The sequence below is a fragment of the Narcine bancroftii genome, chromosome 1 (genome assembly GCF_036971445.1).
Source record: "Narcine bancroftii isolate sNarBan1 chromosome 1, sNarBan1.hap1, whole genome shotgun sequence".
In the NCBI taxonomy this organism is placed as follows: Eukaryota; Metazoa; Chordata; class Chondrichthyes; order Torpediniformes; family Narcinidae; genus Narcine; species Narcine bancroftii.
In genome coordinates, this window is record NC_091469.1 from 88,884,114 (window position 1) to 88,910,991 (window position 26,878).

At 40.8% G+C, this 26,878-nt stretch overlaps 1 protein-coding gene across 17 annotated transcripts in view; it reads right to left on the reverse strand.

Annotated features, from left to right (window-relative positions):
- Positions 1 to 26,878, reverse strand: part of LOC138760976 (astrotactin-2-like) — a 1,981,947-nt gene that overhangs the window by 1,531,170 nt on the left and 423,899 nt on the right. The window contains exon 1 of one of the 17 annotated variants that reach the window (XM_069932471.1): positions 23,904 to 25,551. The exons of the other annotated variants lie outside the window; for them this stretch is intronic. The gene's annotated coding sequence lies outside the window, so the exon portion shown is untranslated. Of the gene's footprint in view, positions 1 to 23,903; positions 25,552 to 26,878 lie in introns of those variants that run through there. 17 annotated transcript variants of the gene reach the window in all.

Here is a 26,878-nt window from a genome sequence, read left to right on the forward strand (position 1 = left end):
TTGTTGATATTTCCTCACTAAACTAAAAATTGTTCCTGCAAAATACAGATTTAAGGATATAGAGGAAAGATTAGTTGATCAATTAATATTCAGGATAATGCGTAAGAATACATTCTTCTCAATGTAGTAACTGTGGTCCACCACTATAATGAGGGTGTGAACAGTTTCCTGAGATGATGGAAGGCATCAGTAAGTGAAGTCTGTTTTGTTATTTTTACCTTGCATCTCTAAGTTATTTAAGAAGCCTCCCAAGTAATGCAGAGACAAAACATAGTAGCAGAGGTATAAGAGAACAAGAATAAAACCATACAATTGATTGTAAGTCACTGAAATACGAAGGGGAAGAAGAGAAAAAACATTACTGAAATAAATGGCTGGAGCAACAGCAGTTCACCCAATGATGGAAGGGGGGTGGGGGTGGGGGCTGAAAACATTGTTGAATCATTTAAAAAATCCAGCAAAGTGTGAAGTGCTGCACTTTGGAAGGTGGAAATTGAAGCCAAGTTTCCAATCGTCAAAAAGGTGAAAGACCTGACAGCGTCACCTATCACCTCAGAAATGAGAGGGCTCTTTGCTGAACAAGGAATACTCCAGCAAGTAATATGTGACAATGGAATACAGTTCACGTCACATGAATTCAGAAAGCTGTCTGCAGAGTATGGGGTTGTTATCACTACGTTATACCCATACTACCCCAAAGATCATGGGTTCATTGAAAGACAAGTGAAAATTGTGAAACGCACACTGGTGAAAAGTCATGAAACAAAATAAGACCCAGACCTAGCTCTTTTATCATTACGAGCAACACCTTTAAGGGCTGACATGAAGTCCCCAGCAGAACTTCTTGAAAAGGAGGGTTGTTATAAGGTCAGGATAATGTGAACTGTTTTGTAACCACGTAAGAATACACCCTTCTCACTGTTATAACTGTAGAGCACTACTGTGGGGCATATGTATATGAGTGTTTGAACAGTTTCCTGAGATGGTGGAAGGCATCAGTAAGTAATATTTCTTTTTTTATTTGAATCTTTCATCTCTAATTTATTTAAGAAGCTTCCCAACACAGAGACATAACAGTCAGGGCATCAGAGTTTATGGGGGTAGGCCAGGGAGTGGAGTTGAGTGGGACAATGGATCAGCTCATGATTGAATGTTGGTGCAGACTGAATGAGCTGAATAGCCTATTTCTGCTTCCATGTCTATTGTCTTAACAGAAGTTATTTTATCTATCTAATTTAATGAATACCTAGAGATCTATCAGATTTCACCATCTGATTTATTTTTTAATTAAGTCCAATAATCTGGCTTCATCCACCCTTTGAAACTGCATACTTTAGCAATCAACCACCCTACTTGTAAATAATCTGTCCCTTCTCTCGATCATAAAATTTTTCATGGGGTCTTGAGCATCTGTGCTCTCTTTTCTGCTCCTGAGTTTCTTTTTGTGTTCTCTCAGTGTTATTAAGTACCTGCAATCATTTGTTTTACAATTCTCTCTGACTCAAAGCTTTTTCAAGCTGGGAAAAACACACCAAAATGTGTTAGGAACTTAGCTAGTTTTTCAGAATCCATAGGAGACAAATATATATGATAAAACAGAATGAGCAAGAAACAGGAAATTTCAGAATACAGGCAGTGCTGGCTGGTAGAGGAGTTCAGGCCAACAAAAGCTGTTAATTGGATATGCTAAGGGGAGAGGTGAGAATTGGTTATGTCTACGAGAAAGGAGAAGGAAAAGGGAGAGAGACAGAGCTGGGAGAAGGCGATGGATGATGAAGTGAGGTTGGGGGGGGGGGGGGGGGGGTTAATGAAAGCCAGAGAAGTTGATATTAATCCCATGTGGTTAGAGGATGCCCAGTTGGAAGATAAAGTGTGTTTCTCCAATTTGTGGGTGGTTTCAGTCTGGCAGTGCATGTGACCATGGACACACAAGTCAGCAAGGGAATAGGTTGGGGAATTCAAATGGGTGGCCACTGGGAGCTCCATGCTGTTGCAGCGGACAGAGTCAAGGTGCTCAACAAAGCGAACTGACAGTCTGCGTCCAGTCTCTTTGAGGCAGAGGAGATCACAATGTGAGGACAGGATGCAGTAGATGACTACTGCATCCAATGGTAAACTCCAGCTTGTCAGGATGTTGTCAAGTTAGTCAAAAGTGCAGAGTACTTGAAGAGGGAACAGAAACAGAGTGAAAAATTTTGCTCAATTTATGGTTATGAAAAGTGCACTGAATCTAGCATTGTAGAAAATTCATGATGATTTTACAGCCAATACAAAAACAAACTTAATGCAATGCTGTTGTTTGAAAGGCGAGCAAAGGCAACTGATTAAAGGGGCGCTATTATTCAGCTTTTGTTAAAATTGACAATACTGTACATTGTTTTGTAAATAAATTGTTGCAATAACCTTTTTGTCAGTAAGTTTTCAATCTTGCAGCCTTTGCATTATTGAAGTCACTTCTTTGTTATGAATTCTTTTTGTCTTTTTTCACTGAATATTCTTCATAATAAATACATTGTCCTTTATCCAGAACAATATTATGCACCAATTAGGAGGTTGCTTTGTTACTGAACAACCAGACTAAAAAACTATGAATGTCAGTATATTGCTAAGGAATTTCATTTCACTTTATTAAAATGAATCTTCTTCAGAAGGTCAAACTGGAAATGATGATGATGAAACCGCTGGATTGTTGGAAAGAAACACTGATTTACTGATGTTCTTCAGGGGATAAAAATCTGTCACCTTTATTCTGCCAATGCTCATTGTAAATCCTGATCCACTGCAATGTCCTTGACTCCTAATTGCCTGCTGAGGTAACTGAGTAATCCCCTTGACCGCAGCAACTGTTACATCAATGCATAAAAATATCAACAGATGAGCCCTTTTACTATGAGCAAGGAATCAGATCAGGCAAGGAATCAGATCAGGAAAGGACCAAGACAACGACATCTAGATGACCTTGCAGAAACTTTACCAGGGACATGAGCCAGCATTGGATAGTAGTGTCAAAGATTAATCATTCTCAGAATTTTCTAACACTATCCCCATATTTATTAACATCAAATAAAGGACTGTATAGCAGAATGTGGACCCTTCAGCCCACAATGTTGTGCCGACCTATACAAACCTACTCCATGATCAATCTAATCCTTCCCTCCCTCACAGCCAATAATCCTCCATTTTTTCTGTGCCTATCTTTGTCTTTTAAACGCCACATGTTATATCGCCAGCAGTGCATTCCAAATATCTATCGAACTTGGTCTGAAGTCTCTCCTAACTTCCCACCACATATTTTACACAGATGTATTGGCTATTGCTGCCCTGAAAAAAAGGTGCTGGCTGCCCACCCTATCATGGCTCTCATAATTTAATACATTTTTATTGTTGCCTTTCATACATTTCTATTACGTCACCTTGTATTCTACAGGCTACAAAAAGAAAGGCCCCAGCCCACTCAAACTTTACTCATAAGACGTGTTTTCAAATCCAGGTCACATTGTGGTAAATCTCCTGTGCTTGCTCTCTGAAGTTTCCACATCTTTCGAATAATAAGGTGACCAGAACAAAATACAATATTCTGTGTTCTAACTAGTTTTATAGAACTCCAACTCAAAATCCTCGAATGCAATCCCGACTAATGAAGATGAGCACTCCCTATACCTTATTAACCACCCTTTCACCTTGCACGATAATCTTGAGGGATCTATGGACTTGGACCCAGGTTCCCTCTGTTCCTTTACACTGCTAAGAATCCTGCCATTAATTTTGTACTCTGGCTTCAATTTCCACCTTCCAAAGTGCAGCACTTCACACTTTGCTGGATTGAATTCCATCTACCATTTCTCTCCAAAATCTGCATCTTATCTATATCCCATGGCAACCTGCAATCTTCTCAACTATCCACAACACCTCCAAGTCATCAGCAATTGTTCTTTCTTACCATATCACAGATTCCCCATGATAATTCCCCTGGTTCTTTTGAAAATAACCTTCTGCATTTACACTGAGGGTCTTCTCCACTGAACTGAGAATCACAACAAATATGTCTGAATGAATGGATTTAGAAGTCCAAATCTGGGAATTCTTCAAATCCTGGGCTGTTGGCAAACTTCCTCCCAACTAAACATCATGCTTGGCACACCCGTTACCCTACAAACACTCAAGGCAGGACACCAACCTTGTGTCAGTGAAGAGCTCTACCTACCTTGCACATATGACTGTGTGGCTCAGTACGATAACAACACCATCTACAAATTTGATACCACCATAGTGGGTTGTATAAAAGGGGGATATGAGTCAGTATACAAGAGGGAGATTGTAAACTTGGTTGTATGATGTGCTAATAACAACTTCTCACTAAATGTCACCAAGACCAAGGGGCTGATTGTACACTTTTGGAGAGATCTGAAGTGGAGATTTTGAGAAAATTTAAATTCCTAGCAGTCACTATCTCGGAGAATCTTTCCTGAATGCCATCATGAAGAAAGCATGTCAGCGCTTGTCCTATCTTAGAAGTTTGCAGAGGTTCGATTTAACATTGAAAACACTGGCAAACTTCTATAGATGTGCAGACGTACTGACCAGCTGTATCACCTTTGAGCTGAATGCCCTGCAAAAGAAATACACAAAGCTCAGGATATCAGGACATCACAAGCAAAACTCTCCACACCATCAATAATATCTACAGGGAAGAGTGCCATCGGAGAGCAGCATCATGCACAATGTTGGCAAATTCCAGCAGATGATGCAAAAATAAATGTGTACGGGGCTTGCAAACATCTTCAGACAGACATGCGCATTGAAAGATCCATATAGCCTCTTCCTAAACCATGAGAGAATCTGGTCTTGAGTTAATCTGACTCGCTGCATATGATATGAAGAAATAGCTGAGTGCAGAGGATTCAACAAAAGCTCAGGGGACCAATATCATCCTGGCTAAATATGAAAAAAAATCTTCCAGAACTACCTGTGTCTCTATCAAGGTGTTTCACTGTAGTCAGAACACTGCTATGTATGTGACAATGTGAAATATTAACCCAGGTTCATTCCACCAGCAGGATAGATTCAGATAAGTGAATTGGCATTGCACGTTTATCATCAAAGAGGTGTAGAGCATCCATGATGGCCCTATAAAGCAGATTTTGGTCAAACAATTCGAGTACAACAAAACTCTGATAATCTGCCACACACAAAACTTTAATTTTCTGAACAGAGAGATTTTCTGAACTACTGGATGTTGTTCTCTTCACTATCCAAATCATTTATGATAATTTAAAAAAAAATGTTATATTGCTTTTTCTAGTAAGATATTCTTTCAGTCAGTTTAATAGATTTGAAGGGATCTGGGAACTGGGGACCCAGTGAGTTTTGGAAAGTGCTGGACCCAAGTTCCTGGTGGATTTTGTGGAGTGTAGGAGCCAGTGTCCCATTGAGATTTCAGGGTGTCTAGAAAACATCAAGCTGAGGGCCAGATTCCATATAGACAGTGGATGATAGGAATTTAACTGTAATTTGTTTTTACATAAACTCAAAATTTTTGACATGCCAGTGATACTCACAACTCATAGACTACTAATAAGAAAACTGTAGTGACGCTATTGCGGCCCTACAGCTCTCAGAAGGCATCAAGCCAGCTATGTGATGTAAGTGTATGATGACATCAGCGAGTACGAGGTGCGTGATTTGGGTTTTAAAAGGTTGCGAGAGTTTTGAAGAGTAAATTCATTTGATTCACTCTAAAAACACATTGTGTGATTACTTCCTTGTGTCCACTGTGATTCCAGTGGCCACAAATGGTGACCCCGACAAGTTCAAAAACATATTTTTGGACAGACATGGGCTCTGCAGCGATTGCTGTTTACCACCTTTCTGAACCTGAATTGTGTTTCCAACAGGCTGAAGCACAATTTCACCTTTGCAAAGTCGAATTGGACATCATTCATTATTACAATCTTGTCAGTGCTCTGGACCAGGCCATCGCTAAGAGGGTTGGTGACTTCCTACGGGTTCCACCACATACCAGCAAGTATGACAATTCAAAAACACTTTTATTACATGTATATGGTATATCCCATAAGGTAAAGATAGCCAAACTACTACATCTTGATTGGTTTGGAGACCGCGTCCCTTCAGAACTAATGGATGAAATGCTGCTCCTGGCAGCTGGCAAAAGTCCCAATCTGTTATTTGAGCAGCTCTTTTTAGAGCAAATGCCAGATGATATTAGGCTCTTGTTATACAAGTGTTCATTTTAAGACCCAAGGGCTGTAGCGGTAGAGCTCAAAAGCTCAGCAAGGAAAGACAAGTCTGCACAACCAACCCTCTGATATTGGCCCTCATGTCACACTCTATTGCTCTTAGCTTATCGCTTCCTACAAGCAGGCAAAGCCCTAAGACAAGCAAGCAGCTTGTGGACACCTCGTCGTGGTGTTATTATCACAGGCGTTTGGGAGTAAATGCCCGCAAGTGCCTTCCACCCTACTCATTTGTGGGAAATGCCCAGGCCAACCGCCAGTAAAGGCTGCGGCAGTTGGTGAGAAACCTGCAAGTCTACTGTATGTATGGGACCAGTTGTCCCAGAAAATATTTCTGGTGGACACAGGTTCAGAAGTTGATGTATTTTCACCCACTGGTTTTGTCACATGCCATCCTACCCCGGACCTGCAACTATGAGCAGTTAACAGTTTCAACATTCCAACCTTTGGCACCAGGAAGATGAATGTCAAGTTCAAGAATCATCTCTACACTTGGTCATTTATTATAGCAGCAGTATCTCAACCTTTGCTTGGTGTAGATTTTCTTTGGACTCATTCATTCCTCATTGACTTAAAGTCAGCTGATAGATAGAACTACTTTTCAGACCATTCCTCTGGTAGATACCTATACCCCTGCTCTGTGGCCTCCAAACATTAAGTAAACCAGTAGATTAATTCTCCAAGCTGTTGGAAGATTTCCCTGAGGTTACTACTCTACAATTTTCTGTCTCCACTGCAAAGCATAATGCTATTCACTGCATTTGTACTAAGGGCCTGCCTATCCATGCTAAAGCATGTCGCTTGCCTCCAGAGAAGCTGTGTTTAGCTAAGGAAGAGCTTGCTAAGATGGAGGAACTAGGCATAATTCGTAGGTCCGACTGACCCTGGGCATCTCCATTAGATATGGTCCAAAAACACAATGGAAGTTGGCGACCTTGTGGAGATTACAGGCAGCTTAACAAGGCCACCATTCTGGATCGTTATCCGATACCTCATATTCAGGATTTCTTGGCGAATTTGCATGGAGTGAAGATCTCCAAAATAGACTTATTGCATGTTTATCACCAAGTACTGGTAGAGCCAGTAGACATTCCAAAAAACAGCAATAATTACCCCGTTTGGGTTGTTTTAATTTTTACGAATACCATTCGGATTAAAGAAAGCTGCTGAATCATTTCAACGGGTGATGGATGCTTTAGGACATGGTATGACCAATGTCTTCATTTACCTCCACAACATTTTAGTGGCCAGTGCAAATAAGGAACAAGATTTGGAACATCTTTGCACACTTTTTAAATGTCTTCAAGAATTTGGACTGACCATCAATCTGGATAAATGTATTTTTAGACAAGAAACAATTGATTTCTTGGTGCATAGGATTACTCAGGAAGGCGTGACTCTGATGCCATCCAAAGTTGAGGCCATTACCAAGTACTCCTGATCTGCTATGGTTAAAAGCCTGCAGAAATTCTTGGGAATTGTAAATTTTTACGATTTGTTTCTTCTGGGAGCAGCTCATTTACTGTCCGGAAACACCAGAACTATCCATTGGATTGAAGATGGAAACAATGCCTTCTTGAAGATTAAAGATTTGATGACTCATGGCACTAAGCTCAGCTACCCAATTTTAAATGCAGCCACTGCCCTTTCTACAGATGCTTCCAGTATGGCCGTAGGAGGTGGAGTTCATCACTATGTCAATGGGCAATTGAAACCTTTAGCATTCTTCAGCTGCCATCTTCGTGAAGCAGAGAAGAAATACAGTGTTTTTGATAGGGTGCTTTTGGCTATTTACTTGTCTATTTGACACTTCCATTATTTTTTGGAATTGTAAAAATTTTACTATGTAAATGAACACAAACCCTTAATATCTGTGTTTTCCAAGGTCGCAGAGCCCTGCTCAGTGCAACAGCAATGGCAATTATAATTCATTTCAGAACTTTCCACAAAAAAACTACATATTTCTGGAAAAGACATTGTAGTAGCTGATGCACTGTCTCGTTCTGCTCCACTTGAGGTTTTGTCTGGTGCGCTCTCCACTGGCCATCGTGTCAGAGGTGCACCAAAGAAGAGGTACAAGGACTGCCTAAAGAAATCTCTTGGTGCCTGCCACATTGACCACCGCCAGCGGGCTGATATCGCCTCAAACCGTGCATCTTGGCGCCTCACAGTTCGGCGGGGAGCAACCTCCTTTGAAGAAGACCGCAGAGCCCAACTCACTGACAAAAGACAAAGGAGGAAAAACCCAACACCCAACCCCAACCAACCAATTTTCTCCTGCAACCGCTGCAAACGTGTCTGCCTGTCCCGCATCGGACTTGTCAGCCACAAACGAGCCTGCAGCTGACGTGGACATTTACCCCTCCATAAATCTTTGTCCGCGAAGCCAAGCCAAAGAAGAAAGAAAAGAAGATAGTATTGACTACATAGCTTTGGCCGTGGCCCAAGAACATAATCATGAGATGAATGCTTATCAGATTGCAATCATGAACCTGCAGTTGAAGGATGTCCAGTTTGGAGTTAATGGCAAACTACGCCTCTGTGATATATCAACGGTATATGCCAGTAGTTCTGGCATCATAGAAATGTCAAGTATTCGATTCTGTGCATGGTCCCTCACATTCAGCGATTAGATCAACTGTTCATATAGTTTTGACAGGTTTGTGTGGCTCGGTCTTAAAAAAGATGGTGCACAAATGGCAAAGTCTTGCATTACCTCCCAGAAAGCAAAAGTTCAGCAGCAGGCTAAGGCACCTCTGCAATCCTTCCCAGCAATTACTCGGCATTTTGCTTATGTCCCCTTGGACATTGTTGGTCCGCTTCCTTTATCAAGGGGATACCATTATATTTTTACAGTAATAAACAGGTTTACGCGGTGACCTTTAAAAACTTTTTAAGTTTTAAATTAAACGGAAAACATTCTTTAGTATACTGCTATATTTCACACAAGATCTGGACTATGGTGGATACTACTACAGACACTTGTGCTCAGGCATTCCTCAGTTCCTGGGTGCCTTGTTTTGGTTTACCTCCGCATGTTACTTCAGATAGAGGACCACAATTTACTTCCTTGCTGTGGACGGCCTTGTCCACTTGCTCGGTACAACATTTTATCATATGAATGCATTTCATTCCCAGGCTAATGGAATGGTGGAAAGATTTCATCGACATCTTAAGTCAGCCTTGATGGTCCAAGTTGGGCTGATGAGCTGCCCTGGGTATTGCTGGGCATTAGAACAACTCTAAAGTAGGACTTCAAAGCTTTATCTGTGGAGTTCGTTTACGATGCACTGTTGGTGGTTCCAGGAGAGTTTGTCCCTTACCATCCCAAGTCCAGTGAAGATCCTAAGGAACTTTTGAGCAGGCTAAGGGAGACTGCAGGAAAATTGACCCCTATACCACCATCGTCACACGGAACACACTCTTCCTTAATGCCTGAAGACCTCAAAAACTGTGAATATATCTCTGTCGGTGGGGGGGGTATAGCAGCACAATGGCTGCACTACAACTCCCAGAGGCATCAAACCGCCCATGTGATGTCAGTGCGTGATTTCGTCAGCGCCTGTCAAGCACATGATTCTTGCTTTTAAAAGTTTGCACAGGTTATGAAGAGTAAATCTATTTGATTCACTCTAAAAAATGCCTTATGTGGTTATTTTGTCATGTCCACTGTGATTCCAGTGGCCACAAAAAACTTTTTTAAATATTGGACATTTAAATCAGTTCAGAACACATTTTGGTCAAAAAATGTTTTGGAATATCTTTTATCACTGTTTTCCAGTTACACACTGCTTTTAATTTCATTTTAAGTGCTGCAATTTAGTAATTATACATAATTGCTATAGTTTCTGAAAAGAATTTCAACTGTAGTCTTTTATATCTGAACATTCATTTCTCATGTATTGTGTGCCACTTGCTGCAAACAATAGCTCCACTTACCCATTTCAGATAGATTTATCCTCTATTGTTCTAGTTTTAACTTGCATCTTATTCTCTCACCTGGCATATCTGTAGATGCCCTTTGATTGACTTTCTGCATCTCCATTAAAAGGTTGATCAACATCACTGCCCAGCACAAATAACTCTACAATATACCACTCAGAGCATCAGAAACGTATCCTGAGACTCATGCAAGATGTGCAACATTAATTTAATGAGACTATCTTGGCTGGAGCTAACTTAGACACTGTCAAGTGATCAGGCCTATTTGGTTTCCAGAATCATTTTTGCTGAGGTCTTTGTTGCTTTTCTTAATGAAGTTCAGAAACTTGAAGATAGAGCTTGAACATGGCATTGAAGATAGATCCACATAGACAGGGGAAGAATGCATAAGCCTCACTGAATTTATTTACAATGTCTGTTCAATTTTCACATTTAAAAAATCCATTCACAAGGTCAATGAATCATTTGAAGTGACTTGTCGAGCACAGTGGTGAAACATTTCAAATAACGATTTAAGAATTTCAGATTTTATTTTACTTTTAAAATTAAATTTAGACCTACAGCACCATAACAGTCCTTTTGGCCCATGAACCCATGCCGCCCAATTAAACCCAATTAACCTACACCAATGGTTCCATTTGAACAGTGGAAGGAAGCCGGAGCACCTGGAAGAAACCCACTCAGACACAGGGAGAACATGCAAACTCCTTAAACACAGCTGACCCTGTAATATCATTGTGTGAACTGCTAGACTAACAGTGCTGCCCGTTTTGTCCTAAACCTTATTTTTCGAACAAAATCACAACTTTTGGCTCAAACCTGAAAATAACATGTTACTGTCAGAATAATTTTTCAAAAGGAAAACCAATAAATTCTGTGTGAACTTGGATTATTTCGGTACAATTTAGGTGCTAGTTTTGTGTAATCTGAAACCAGTTTAGCTGAAGGTTAGTTTAAATCTAGCAACTATTGAGTTATTAATATTATATATGGGAAAGATTGAATGGATTTGTGTAGGAATAATATGACTAAACTAAAGATGTGTTAGTTCAATATAAAGTTTTACATCAGTTATATTTGACTGCAAAAATTAAATAGATTGAATGCTGCTGTATCAGATTTATGTTTTAAATGTAGTCTGAGGTAGGAACTCTTTTTTCATTTAACTTGGCAATGTCCTAAAGATAGACAATTTTGGTTAGGTGTAGGTATTTTTTGGGGACAAATTATTGCAGTCAAATTCTCACAAGATCCAATGTAATTTTTATGGAGTAATATTAAGATTATAAGGCCAAAATTAAATTTAAATATTTATCAAATTTAATTTGTATTAATAGCTTTAGCAGTTTCTAGGAAATATATAGCAATATCATGGAAGTCAGAAATAGATTTAGGCATGGAAAAATGGCATGCAGAACTTTGTAGTTGTATGCCATTAGAAACAAAAATACTTATAATCTGCAAGATAAATGTAATGTTTTTTGGAAAATATGGAGACCATATTTACAAAATTTTGGTTTGCATTTATGACTGACTCTCTAAAGACTTCACTTCTTTATTTTCTTTTTTTTTTCGTTTTTAGGGATAGGTGTTGGGAGGGTGAGAGAGTGAGAGGGTGGATTCAGCGTGATGGGAGTATATTACCATAGGTATAATTTAAAAAAAATAATTTACAGTTGAATGTAATGTAATTATATTGTGGTTAAAAATGTATAAATAAAATATTTTTAAAAATATTGTGTTTCAAATACGCTTTCTTGAAGAAAGTGAGGAGGATACATTTGGAGTAGAATCTCCCAGACCTATTCACAGCCAAGAACAAGTGACATAAAAACAAACAAATCCCATCGACCAAAATGTGCCAATTTGGGAAACTTCTTACCCGTTGCATGGCAATAACCTCTTCACTGCTGGGAAAAGAGAACAGTTCAATTGCAACACACAGCAGGTTTTTCATTACACTTTAGCATTGGTTCTTTGTTTTCTCAAGAGAAGATTCAGAGTGAATTAAATGCCCAACTTTGGCAATGGAAGTGTGAGGCAGACAAACATTTGGAGAAAAATAGCCAACTGGATTGTTCGTGAGAATGTTACATTTTAAAACTTTGTGTCAGAGATATTTTCTGCTGGATCATTCCCATTCTTAGCTGTGGAAACACTAAATGCAGAAAAGATTTTTTTTAAACATGAAGAGCATGTTTGCTGGCTGTCAGCAATCTACTTGTTCCAATGAAACAGAACACTAGAGCACATTACAGGCCCTTTGGCCCTCAATATCATGATGGCCTATATATTCCAAATAAATCTAAGACCTTCCTTCCTCATAACCCTATATTTTTCATCCATGTAACCATCTAAAAGTCTTATAAATGCCCCTTATGTTTCAGCCTCCACCACGACCCCTGGCAAGGCAATCCAGGCACCCACAATTATATGTGCAAAATTTACCTCTGATGTCTCTCCTAAACTTTCCTCCCTTCAATTTTTAGAGAAGTCCTCTGTTAGCCACTCACACCCTTTGTCTCTCAGAATCTTGTTGACTTCCATTAAGTCACCTCTCATCCTTCTTCACTCCAAAGAGAAAAGTCCTGGCTCTGCTATCCTTGCCTCCTAAGACTTATTTTCCAATCCAGGCAACATCCATGTAAATTGCCTCTGCATCTTCTCCATAGCTTCTACATCCTTCCAATAATGAGATGACCAGAACTGAACACAATATTCTCAGTGTGCCCTTATCAGAGATTTATACAATTGCAACATGACCTCTCACTCTTGAACTAAATCTTCTGACTAATGAAGCCCAGCATCCCATAGGCCTTCTTAACTATCCTATCAACCTGCACAGTAACCTTGAGAGATGTATGGATTTTGACCCGAAGATTTCTCTGTTCTTCCTTCTCGGAAGGCCACAGTCAGTATGAATTGAAAACAACATTTCTTCCTCACTGATTATCAATACAGGTGCACTGCAAGGATGTGTACTTGGCCCACTGCTCTAATCATTATACACCAATGATTGTGTGGCCAGGCACAATTCCAATGCTATCTACAGGTTTGCTGATGGGACCACAGTTGTCAGCAGAATAACAAAGGACAATGAGGAAGTGTACAGGAGGGAGATAGATCAGCTCATTGAATGGTGTAATGAAAACAAGCTTGCACTCAATGTTAGCAAAACCAAGATGATTCTGGATTTTGTGATATAACCATATAACCATTTACGGAGCGGAAACAGGCCATGTTGGCCTTTCGAGTCCGCACCGGTTCACTGATTTTGTGCGCCCTCTTCAGGCATTGGTCCCGGTAGATCTTCATTCAAAAACAATGCATTATATTATATTTTATAATGTATATAGATATGTTTTTGAAGGAGATAGATTATGGGGGTTTAGAGTGTAGGTCACAAACACAAACACTTCACAAAACAGATCTCATTTAAATGCAAAAGCTTTGCTGAAATTGAGTCATGCAGGCACCGAGAGCCTTTGCAAAGATAATAAAACAAGGAGACTGCTTTTGCTTAAGTATTTCAAAAGCAGGTGTATAAATGGATTATTGTTTTGAAAGCAATAGATGAATGGACTCAGAAGTTTAGGTCCGGTGCCGCAATCTGTCTGGATGCAGTTTGCTCTTCCAAGAAGGTCATGTGGTTTTAAAAGCAGGAGAGAGAGAGAGAGAGAGAGAGAGAGAGAGAGAGAGAGAGAGAGAGAGAGAGAGAGAGAGAGAGGAGACAAAACAGGCTTTCTCTAAGAGAGAGGGAGAGATATAAAAAGCTAGTTTCTGCAGTCATGGCAAGCTGCAGCTTGTTGAAACCCCATTTTGAAGATAGGTTGTGAGTTCTGATTTTAGTCTGAGTTTAGTTGAAAAGCCTTGTATTCCAGACAAAAGCAAATGGCTGGCTAGAGTGTTTCACCTGAAATAAGGGAAACGAAATGAACTCTGTGCTGATATGCAGAAGAAGAGGTTACCATTTGGAAAACCCTGATAGAGAAAGTTTCTTCAGCAAGAAACTGATGTGGCTGATCAGAGGGAATCAGTTTGTGTGTGTCCAATGAGCAAAAAAACTCTCTCTGTATCCAACAAGAACCTTCTTGAGAGGTAAGCAATTATCTATAAGCACCAAAGCTTGGTGAATATTCATAAATGTTAAATTCTGTGCATAGTATAACAATTGTCTGATACTGGTGAACTTGGAGGAGTGAGGTGAGATTGGAATCAAAGGACTTTTCTGAACTTATACACATAACATATATATGTGCTTAGAATTAGAAGTAGGTTAAATTAATAGTAATAAGTTAAAGTTTGATCCTATTTTTATGTTTAAATAAAATTAAAAATGACTTTTTATTAAGTAACCATTTGTCTTGGTAAATTTCTATTGCTGCTGGGTTTTGTGGTCTTCTGGGCCTGTAACAACTTCAGGATGAAGTCATGGAAACACAACCCAGTCCTCATCGAGAGCTCAGTAGTGCTGAAGGTCAAGAACTTCATATTCCTGTGTGCCAACATCTCCAAAGATCTGTCCTGAAGCCTTCATGTTGATGCAATCACAAAGAAGGCTTGCTAGCGGCTTCACTTTGTGAGGTGTCTGAGGAGATTCTACAGGTGTGCCGTGGAGAGCATTCTGGCTGGTTGCATCACTGCCTGGTATGGAGGTGACAACACTCAGGACAAGTATAAACTCCAGAGGGTTGTTAGCTCAGCCTGTGACATCACAGAAACCAGACTTCACTCCATCGAGGTCATCTACATGAGGTGGTGTCTTAAAAAAAATCCTCTACTCTCAATGACACCCACCACCCAGGCAATGCCCTCATCACTCTGCTACCATCAGTAAAAAGGTACAGGAACCTAAAGATGTGCAATCAACAGCACAAGGTCAGTCTCTTCCTCACCGCCATCAGATTACTGAATAATCATTGAACCAAAGACATTGCCTTACTTTTTTGTGCACTTCAATTTTTTTCATTTATAGTAATATGGTAAGATAGTTATAATATGAATGTCTACACTATGGTGACTATCTCTGAACCCTTCTCCATTAACAATGGCGTGAAGCAAGGCTGTGTTCTCGCACCAACCCTCTTTTCAATCTTCTTCAGCATGATGCTGAACCAAGCCATGAAAGACCCCAACAATGAAGACGCTGTTTACATCCGGTACCGCACGGATGGCAGTCTCTTCAATCTGAGGCGCCTGCAAGCTCACACCAAGACACAAGAGAAACTTGTCCGTGAACTACTCTTTGCAGATGATGCCGCTTTAGTTGCCCATTCAGAGCCAGCTCTTCAGCGCTTGACGTCCTGCTTTGCGGAAACTGCCAAAATGTTTGGCCTGGAAGTCAGCCTGAAGAAAACTGAGGTCCTCCATCAGCCAGCTCCCCACCATGACTACCAGCCCCCCCACATCTCCATCGGGCACACAAAACTCAAAACGGTCAACCAGTTTACCTATCTCGGCTGCACCATTTCATCAGATGCAAGGATCGACAATGAGATAGACAACAGACTCGCCAAGGCAAATAGCGCCTTTGGAAGACTACACAAAAGAGTCTGGAAAAACAACCAACTGAAAAACCTCACAAAGATAAGCGTATACAGAGCCGTTGTCATACCCACACTCCTGTTCGGCTCCGAATCATGGGTCCTCTACCGGCACCACCTACGGCTCCTAGAACGCTTCCACCAGCGTTGTCTCCGCTCCATCCTCAACATCCATTGGAGCACTCACACCCCTAACGTCGAGGTACTCGAGATGGCAGAGGTCGACAGCATCGAGTCCACGCTGCTGAAGATCCAGCTGCGCTGGATGGGTCACATCTCCAGAATGGAGGACCATCGCCTTCCCAAGATCGTATTATATGGCGAGCTCTCCACTGGCCACCGTGACAGAGGTGCACCAAAGAAAAGGTACAAGGACTGCCTAAAGAAATCTCTTGGTGCCTGCCACATTGACCACCGCCAGTGGGCTGATAACGCCTCAAACCGTGCATCTTGGCGCCTCACAGTTTGGCGGGCAGCAGCCTCCTTTGAAGAAGACCGCAGAGCCCACCTCACTGACAAAAGGCAAAGGAGGAAAAACCCAACACCCAACCCCAACCAACCAATTTTCCCTTGCAACCGCTGCAATCGTGTCTGCCTGTCCCGCATCGGACTGGTCAGCCACAAACGAGCCTGCAGCTGACGTGGACTTTTTACCCCCTCCATAAATCTTCGTCCGCGAAGCCAAGCCAAAGAAGAAAAGAAGACACTATGGTGATAGCACAAAATGCTAAATTTCATGACTTGTTCATGACAATAAATTCTGATTCTGTTCCTCCACACTTTTAAGTATCCAACCATTAACCCTGTACTCTGTCTTCTTGTTTGTCCTTCCAAAATGCATCATCTTACACTCATCCAGATTGAACTCCATCAGTCACTTTTCTGTCCAAATCTTCATCCTTTCTATATTGTTTTGTAACCTACAAAAACCTTCAACACTAACCACAATCTTTGTATCATCCACAAATTTACTGACACATCCTTCTGCTTCTTCACCTCAGACATTTATAAAAATCACAAAGAGCCGGGATCCCAGGAAAGATTCATCTCTGACCTCTCGGAAGCATACTTTCCAGCCATCACTACACCCTGCTTCCTACATGAAAGCCAATTCTGAATCCACACAACAAAGATTCCACGGATTCCATGCCTCATGACTTTCTGAACAAGTCTTTCATGGGGATCTTGTCAAATGACTTACTAAAATCCTTATATATCTCAACTACACCCCTATTTTCATCCATTTCTTTTGGTACCTCCTCCAAAAACTCAATTAGCCCTGTGAGGCATGACCTTCCCCTATCAAAACCCTGAAGGATGCTCAAACATCCTGTCCTTAAGAATCCTCTCCAATAGTTTGCACACCACTGATGTTAAACACAAAGGCCTATAATACCCAGGAATTTGCCTATCGCTATAACTTTATTAAAAAAGAGGAACCACATTTGCCATTCTTCAATCCTTCAGCACCATCCCTGTGGCCAAAGTGGATGCAAAGATTATGAATGCCTCAGCTATCTCTTTCCTCCCTTCCCACACCAACCTAGGCTCATAACATAAAAGAAGGCCATTCAGCTTCATGTGTACATACCCCCCTTTTTTATTTGGCCTAATCTTCAAATCACAGATTTTTCCTTGAAAAATTTAGTGATTTCTAATTTGACTATCTTTCAGATTGCTTGTTTACAACTCACTGTCTTAAGATCTTATCCTTTCATGATTAATAAAGCTATACAAGTTATATGACATGTCACTGAGTCCCCTACTCGAGGAAATCATCCCTCTCATTAGACTGTTGGTAGCACTGACCATCAGGACTCCTCAATGTGCTGGTGTACCAAGCACATGAAGGATTCAGAAAGACTGCAGAACTTGCAGCAGGCCTATGCTTTCCCTTCAAAAAAATATTTTTAATGGAAATTAAACTGAAATGCATTAAACCATGGTACCACAGAATCCAATTTCTATGCAAGAGCACCAATTGCAATTTGACATTTAATCAAGCACAGACATGCAAAGAGGTCAGGTATTTCAGACTATATTACACAATGAAACAAAAAAAGAGGTTTCAGTGATTTCAGAATGTCATCTGTAATCCAGCATTGTAAGTTTCCTCCACGTGCTGCTGTTTTAGGCAATGTAAATAGTTATCAATGAAGTGTTTAGAATCTGAATCAGAATCAGAATTTATTGTCATGAACAAGTCATGAAATCCAGTGTTTAACGGCAGAATTATTGTCCAAACATTCCATATTATAACCATCTTACAACATTACGATATAAATAAAAGTAATACTGCACGAAAAGTAAGGCAGTATATTTTGATTATTGATTATTCAGGAATCTGATGGCAGTGGGGAAGAAGCCATCCTTGTGCCAGTGAGAGCTCGTCTTTCAGCTCCTGTATCTTTTTCCAAATGGTAGCAGAGTGAAGAAGGCATGGCCTGGGTGGTGGGATAGAGGCTGCTTTTTTTAAGACACAGCCTCATGTTGATGTCCTCGATGGACATGATGCAATTTAGACAAGCTCAAGGTCGATTCTCATTTCACTGAATAGTACATTAACAATAACAGATGAGACTGCTTACATTTAAGTATATTGTACACTTCAAAACATTTGTCATGGCAACATTCCTTTCCAGAAAAAGCAATTTTTTGTGTGCAAGCTGTTGAAAATGAGCAAAATATTATATCAGACCAAAAAAATACAGGGCCATTATTAACACATCTATGCTGTTACCCAATAATTGAAATATTTGTGAGATACATAGTCTACAAATGCTGAAAATCCTAAATAAAAACACATAAAATGGTGAAGAGTAGATCCAACACTTATTCAATTGAAAGTATTTTGTTTTGCAGCCATGGGCCATTTCTGTAACCAAGTTCTGAGGAGAATCTTCAACCTACCTTTTAGACTGGTTTCATTTCTGATTGTATACCTAGCACCACAACACATCTACACACTATCTTGATACTCCAATTTACAATTGAGTCAACAGATGCCAAAAGGTGGAAAGTCTTGGCCTCCGTGCTTCATGACCTCCCTAACTCTGATTTGAACAGTAACTTCTTCCATTTAGATTGCATCTTGAACAAAGTCAGGTATCTTCACAAAGTAGCAAGGCCCTTAACGAACAAAGGATCACTTTCCTATTATACAACCTGCCCAATTTTTCATCTGTTTGCTTCAATCAGCAAAGAATGAGATGAGCTCCCTTATAAATGGAAGCCTTTTCTGCCTGATCTGCTAAGAGTAGTTTAACCATTCAATATGGACTCAGCCTCTAAAAGAGAAAAGTTAACGCACAGGGGTGCATTATTTTAAAACTGTCAAAATTATGCTAAAATGGAAATCTTTTAAAGTGAAAGTTTGATCACCTTTAATTGTCAGTATTTCACTCATAAAGTTTGAAATAGAACTTGGAATATTTAAATTGCCTCTCAGACAATGTTATTTGACTATATGCCAGCAGGAGAGAAATTGTTTGAGATAAAGCAATCTCTCTACAGCTTGAGCTAAAAGCAGCTTTTTTGACTTTGCAATACCGCATTGGATAGCATAAAAGACCCACAGGCATACAAGACCTCCCTCTGCCATTTTGTCAGGGAATATTAAGAATTTTGTTCATGTATTTACGGGTAAGCACTTAATGTTATTGAAATATGTAGTTACAATATATTGGAAAAAAAACATGCAACTAGAACAAAAGGAAAAATATTTCTAATAATAATAAAAATAAAAAAACAGCTTAGCTATAGCAGAAAGCATTTTATGAAAACAAACTGCTGCTGTCAATCCCCATGCTGGTCCCGCTGCCTGCTCTCTCCCGATGGTCCGCTGTCGGTTCCCGTATTGGTCCCACTGACCCGCTCTCTCCCGGGGGGGCAAGCTGGGCAGTAGGACCAGTGTGGGAACTGACAACAGGCCACCGGGAGAGTATCCCGACAGCCCACCACCAGCCCCTCCAGTGATCTATTCACTCTGGTCCCCCCCTCCCCTCCCGACTGCCCTCCACCAGCCCCTCCAGTGATCTATTCACTCTGGATCTCCCCTTCCCCTCCCGACTGCCCTCCACCAGCCCCTCCAGTGATCTATTCACTCTGGATCCCCCCCTCCCCTCCCGACTGCCCTCCACCAGCCCCTCCAGTGATCTATTCACTCTGGATCCCCCCTCCCCTCCCGACTGCCCTCCACCAGCCCCTCCAGTGATCTATTCACTCTGGATCCCCCCCTCCCCTCCCGACTGCCCTCCACCAGTCCCCAACGATAAATGCTGATGATGCTAGCGAACCACACTTCATTCACCATCATCATCTTAATTTCAACTTCGTATACAAGACCTGGGGAATATCTGTGAGCCATTTTTTGGGAAAAAAAAGTGAGTCTTATATCCCATCAAATGTGGTAACTTGTGTTAATGCAGACAGAGGGTGGATTTGTTTGCAGATTAAAACATAATTATTTTTCTCTCTGCAAAGCACTGGCAGATTAGATTCAGCAAGCTCATGGATAGGTGGAGGCATATAAAGGAGTGAAAGGAATTTTCAAGGACAACATCAGGCATCAGTGATGGAGACTGTGGTAAAGAAAACAGTTAAAATCCTGTTTCATCTTTGATTGCCTCAGATTGAAACCAACAAAAATGATAAGCATCATGTGTTCAGCAATTACTTAAAAAAAACACCAACAGGACATCAAGATCTTGCCTTTTTTCTTCTCTTTAATTTAAAACTGGTCATTCTGGAACAATCAACTTCACTGAATCCTCAGCTTATTGCTTGGCCTAATTGATGTTTCTGCCACATTGAGGAACAATGTGCAAATAACCCAATAAATCTACATTGACAGTGTTAATTCACTAATTCAAAGAACTTTCACCATTAATGACCTAATAACAGGAGACTGCCATTTTGGAAAACCAGCAGTTTTCACCTGCTCCATTATTAGTGGCCGCTTCTTCACTCAGCAAGGACCTCAGCTCTGAAATTCCCTCTGCAAAGCTCACTACATCCATCCTTCCTTCAACAACATGCCCTTTAATGTAAATTTCCTTCAAACCATTTACTAGTATTATCTCCACAGGCAACTTGATTATAAATCCTGACTGAAAATGTTCCAGTTAAATTTGCCACATTATTCCTTCCATTGAAATACAAACTGTTTTTAGTAGCCTTGGGTTGCATAAACTGTCCACGTCAAGGCAAAGAGAAAAGCAAAACCTTTGTGGCCACATAAACCCCTACACACGATGACAAGAAAGTTCATCGGTTTTGAGATGAAAATTTCTATTAGCCCGATCTCAACTGGTTACTGTGTGCATATACAGAGGAAACTTAGAAGCTTCACTGAATAAAACTAAGGTTTGTTAGCAAACAGTGGAATATTTCACAATCAAATCATTTGATTATAAATCTTCAGAAACTTTTCAAAACATATCCTCTGCATGTAATGTTCAACAGGCATTGAAATATTTAATTATTCAGAATTCCTCAATTTGAATGAATCCAGGAACATCATCTCCCTCTCTTGAATAATATAATTGTTGGCTCCATTGAAACTGATTAAAGCTGACAAAAGGAGATAATTATTTTGTACTTCGTGTTTGTGTTCAAATCACCAACATCACTACACTTAGAATTTTAATAAGTTCTGTCAGCTTAGCATAGCACTGAGCATAAAACTTCAAATATTTCTCTTTGAAGGTCATTTATGGCCAAGAATAAGATGATCTCTTGAACAGGAAAGTCGATAGAGACTGGGATTGCAGTGCAATGCACAAAACTACTGGAGAACCTCAGCAGGTCATGCTGCATCTTTAGGAAGTAAATGGTAACCAACATTTTTTTGGCTTAAGCCCTTTGTCAAGGTATGAACAAAAAAGAGGTGGATAAAAAAGGTGGAGGGAGTGGGAGGAAGGGTCATGTTGAGGAACACAGGCTAATTACGTTAGAGGTCGTAGGTGGATATCGGTGGGAGGGTAGAAGAGAAAAAAAGCTGATTTGATGGGGTGGAGGTAGCTCTCTGAATGGAGAAGGAAGCAAAGAGAGGGGGGAATTGGAGAAAAGGAGCCAGAGGGAGAGGGATTTAACAGAAACTGGTGAAGTCCATATTAATTCTGTCCAGTTGCAGAGTGCCCATACAGAATATTAGGTGGTGTTCCTCCAATTTGTGGTGAGTCTCAGTTTGGCTATTCATGACACAATGGATAGACTTGTCAGTCGGGGAATAATGTGTGGAATTAAAATGGTCAGTCACTGGGAGGATCCGGTTATTGCAGTGAAAATGGTGTCTGAGTTGTCATGCCTCCAACTCAGACATTTAACAATGATGATTCAATTGCTTGTCAATTCTCTAACACTGAAAATTTTAGTATCTCTGCTGGATTCTATTCCCTTGTCTTCACCGCAATTACGATGCAGATCCCAGATATCAGAGAGATGACAGCCGGGAGTGCACTCCGAGAAGGCTATGACAGCATTGAGTATCAGGTGTTTTGGAAAGAGGATTGTAATAGACACATCCAGCAAAGCTTTGAAAGCTGAAGGATTGCATCTGCATGCTGAGGAGGATTTCTCCCTCTCCGTTTTTCCTCCTTTGTTTCTCCAAAGGCTGAGTGAGGAGCGATAGGTGTTATTACACATTAGATTTCAGCTGGCCCAACTCCATGTGCTCAAATGAATGGAAGAGGATACAGAAGTCGACCTTTATGGCCAGGTCACCGGGGGAGGGGTTACAGAGGATGGAGTCATCAGTGGGCAGGCCAGCCACTTAATCACAGAACAGCACAGAAGAGTATATACATTTCACCACAGTTGGGTCAGATTGGAGCGTTCACACTGAACCAAGAAAAGCAAGTTCAGTGTGACTTTTTACATCGGGACCTGGCATCCCAGTGCCAAAGGAGGTAAGATCTGCAGCATTACAGTGTTGGGATCCCGGGAAGGTGAATAAGCCTTTTACACAGGAGCCAATGCAAAATGCATCGGCTCTGATACTACCTATATAAGTGGGTAAGTACCAAGATGAAAATGACTCCCCATACCTTGTCGGTTGTGCTCACACAGTTAAGTGAAATGGTAAAAAGACGATTAAATACCAGCTTTCATGGCAGTGTAAAAGCACCTCTTGTGTCTCCTACTTTTTCCTGCCTATCCAGTATCTCCTTATAACTTAAGCCCACCAATCCCAGTGACATTCTCGTAAATCTTATCTGCATTCTTTCCTACTTAACGATATTGTTCCTGCAGCTGCATTACTGCAACTGTGCATAATATTCTCATGATATAAACAGTCAACAACAACACCAATTCTTCAATTAACGATAATTTTGAAGCCATAATTATACTACAGGCATTTTAATGAACTTAAGAGTAGTCCATCCAACCCAAAAAAGCTGTTCCGCCATTCAATAAGATCATGGCTGATCTGATGACAGGGTCATCTCTATGTACCTGTCTCATCCTCATATCCCTTAATTTCCCTACTATGTAAAAATCTATCCAACCTTGTCTTAAATATATTTGCAGAGGTAGCCTCCGCTGCTTCAATGGGCAGCAAATTCCACAGATTTGGGAAAAGCAGTTCCTCCTCATCTCCATCCTAAATCTATCACCTGGATTCTTGAGGCGATGTTCCCTAGTTCTAGACTCCCTCATCAATGGAAATAACTTACCTACCTTAATCTCATCTATGCCTTTCATAATTTTATATACTTCTATAAGATAATTCGTCTAAATTGCATGAACAGATGCCAAAGGTTGGAGCCATTAATGACTTCCAGAACTGCCCTTCAATGTTCATTAATTGCCTGGTTGCCAAACTGTGCCCAGGACAAAGGCATTGCATAGGCTCCAGCAGCCTCTCAGGGTTTGTACCTCAGGCACACTGAAGTGATATCAAGAATTGCAGTTCCCTACTGCACCAGGAAACTGGTACTCTTAGCACGTAGGTTTGAGTGTCCTGATATAATTGGGCACTCAGAACAAGCAAGGGCTTCTTGCTGCTTGTTGTACATCATTCAAGCATATTTCAACTGTTTAGTTCTTCACCTCATTACATGACCAGTTTGCCTCAAGGTCAGAGAACCATACAAAACAAATGGGCACATGAATCTTTTTGAGTATTTTCCTTGTCATACTAATTGATTTTCTGAACCATTACCGTAAGTCCAACTGTTATCTGGTGAAGAACAAAACGACAGTTGTTATTCTGTGAGATTGCCAATCACAAGAGACACCATAAAAGCAAAAATGTCCAACAGGAAATTACAGTCACTGGTTGTTTGAAGCTTTCTGAGATGAAAACACTCTGTTTAGCTTGAAATCATTGTATCTGGTGAACCACTGGGAATTACACCATCGATATTGAAAGAAAATTATTTCAGTTGCATGGTAAAGAGTTTTCATATTTTGAATTGGCAGCCGCTGTAGTCATTATCCCTGAAGGCAGAAAATAATTACTGCTTGGAAAACACTATTTACTTTCAGTCTGCAACAAAAAAAATCCAATACATTACAGTGAAAGAAAAAAATTAAATTTTCTGCATCAAACTTCATGGTAGCAATAGCAGACTACCATTTTTGGGAGGTTATTTTGTACTGGTAAACAATACAAAGTGATGCCTGATAACTTGAAACTCCAAGCTGCAGAAAAATTATTGGCATGTCGAAAGAGAGAGGTAAATATCACTAAAGGGTATATTACAGCACAGTTCTGAAGTTGTACATTTTGCTGTTCTATGTAATGATATTAGTCATCCTTCAGTTTGAAGAAGACACATTGTTGTTTAGTTCATCTGTGGACACCAAGATGACTTTGCAGTCCCAGTTTGGTAGTGCAGAGCTTAGTACTGGAATTCCATTTTTTGTAATAACCGTGGTTGCTGCTTTGTGACGCCGTTCACAGTTTCCCATCAGTTTTTGGCAGCGCCTGTCTTCAAAACTGGTTTAGGTTTCACAGCACAGGGCCCGTCAATGGGATCTTTCAACAGTGCAGCTTCCAGTTCTCTTGGCAGGATGTCACAGTAGCGTAGGGTTTCCTTCACAGTAACATTATAGTGCTTGAGTGGACAACCCTGAGATGTCCTTCCGGTCTTCATTTCACCATTGAGCAGCTGACGAGGCATATGGCGGTCGTCCATTCCGATGACGTGTCCCACCCACTGTATCTGGACTCTGATGATCAGGGACTCTTGCTTGACCCAAGACCTCCAGGTTGGAGACACGGTCTTGCCAACGGATACCAAGAAAGGAACAGAGGGCACGCATGTGGAATTTCCCCAATTGTTTGATGTGACGTCGATACAAAGTCTAGGTGAGTGTGGGCTTTCATAACTAGAAAAATACTGGGGAGAGAGTCTGGAAATTTCATAAACACAAATCTTCAAAGGAGGCCTATCTCTTGCTATACATTGTGGAAGAAGCGGGAAAGGCATATCAATACTGGAAAGGAGATTTCAACACTTGTCAATGCAGAACAACTAGGAAAGAATGGGTATTGTGTTTCCTCTCTCATCGATGTTCTTGGGTTTTTGGCAGAAAACCAGTTGCCTTTATGAGAGAAGATAGATACACGCTGGAGGAGGGGAGTGGACCTTCCCTCTCGTTACTGGACTCTATGCTTAAAAAGGACCCTGAATTGGCTGAGGTTGTGAAAACAATCCTTCGCAATGCCATATACACCTGTCATGACATGAAAAATTATAGTGGAGGAAGCAAGCAAGTCCTTTTACATCTTGAAAGGTAGATGGAACCCTTGTCCCCACCAGGTGTGTGTAAACATATTGATTGTCATTCAATTTGTGAATGAGTCATATGAGGTCACAGAGCATCTGCTAACCATGGCAACAGCTGGCAAAGGTAACACACAGACAGCAGCAGACACCATTATGGCAGAGCTAAATGAAGTTGGATTGGACACATCAAAGATTTTAAGCCAGGTATTTGATGGTGCTGCTCTGATATATGGGGAGGCTGGTGGTGTTGAAAAGCTACTACAAGAGAAATGTCATGAGATGCCTTATGTGCACAGTCTTAACCACCAGTTACACTTAGTGATAGTACACACAATGGGAGCAGAGAAAGCTGTGGTGGACTTCTTTCATGAATGCGATGCCCTCTACAAATTCTGGAAGAAGCCCACAATTGCTGTCCACTGTAACGGTGTGCATCTCAAATGCCTCCTGGAACATAGATGGATGGGATCTTGTCACTGTGTCAGTCATTCTAAAATCCTTTGGTTACATAATGTCTCTTTTCACTAGTGGGGTTGACTCTGTGCTGGTCTATAACACTGAGATACAAATGAAGGCTGTGGCCCTGCTATGAGAGATGACCGAGCCCAGTTTCTCATTCATTGCCAAGTTAGTGCACACAGTTCTTGACCTGTTGGAGCCACCGGACAAGCTTCCACAGAAAGATAACACTGACTTGATGACAGGTTTAAATAGTGGCTAGTGCAACAGCTTGTGTAGAGAGTCTCCCTGTGCAGAGTTTAATAAAATGTGGGATATGGCAACGACTGGCAGTGCATCACTGAGACTCACAATCACCAAAGAGATATGCAAAGTGAACATGATTATGGATGATTATGTCATTATGGGAACTACACGACACAGGTATGATGATGAAGAACAGAACTTCAGAGACCATACTACAACACTTGGAGAGATAGATCACAGATTCAGCTAGTGCTGTGAGGCATTATTATGGACCTGTCACGATTGCCCGTAATTGAGACAGTATGAAGTTGTTAAACTGTTTTTCAGCTCACAGAAAACAATCACAGCCAATTGAGGAGGATTGAACTATACAGCACATCCTCTTAAAGTACCACATACATCTGAGTGGAAAGCCTAGTGTGCTGACTGCTTTCAAACATGCCTTTACATTTGGCACCTCCACAAATTTTTGTGAGAATTCTGAGGAAAATATTTTTGGACCACAGATGCGCAATGTTCCACAAAAGAAAGGCCTAGTTGGTTCAGCTAGCATTTGAATGGGTCTTAACCTGAAAATCCACAAATGAATGGAAGGACACTACTCTTAGGAGATTCAGCACCAACAGTTGCTGTCTGCAACTCTTCAAAAGCTAAGCCAGGCGTTTCATTCACTTTATGATGCCAGTCTTGGGTTTCA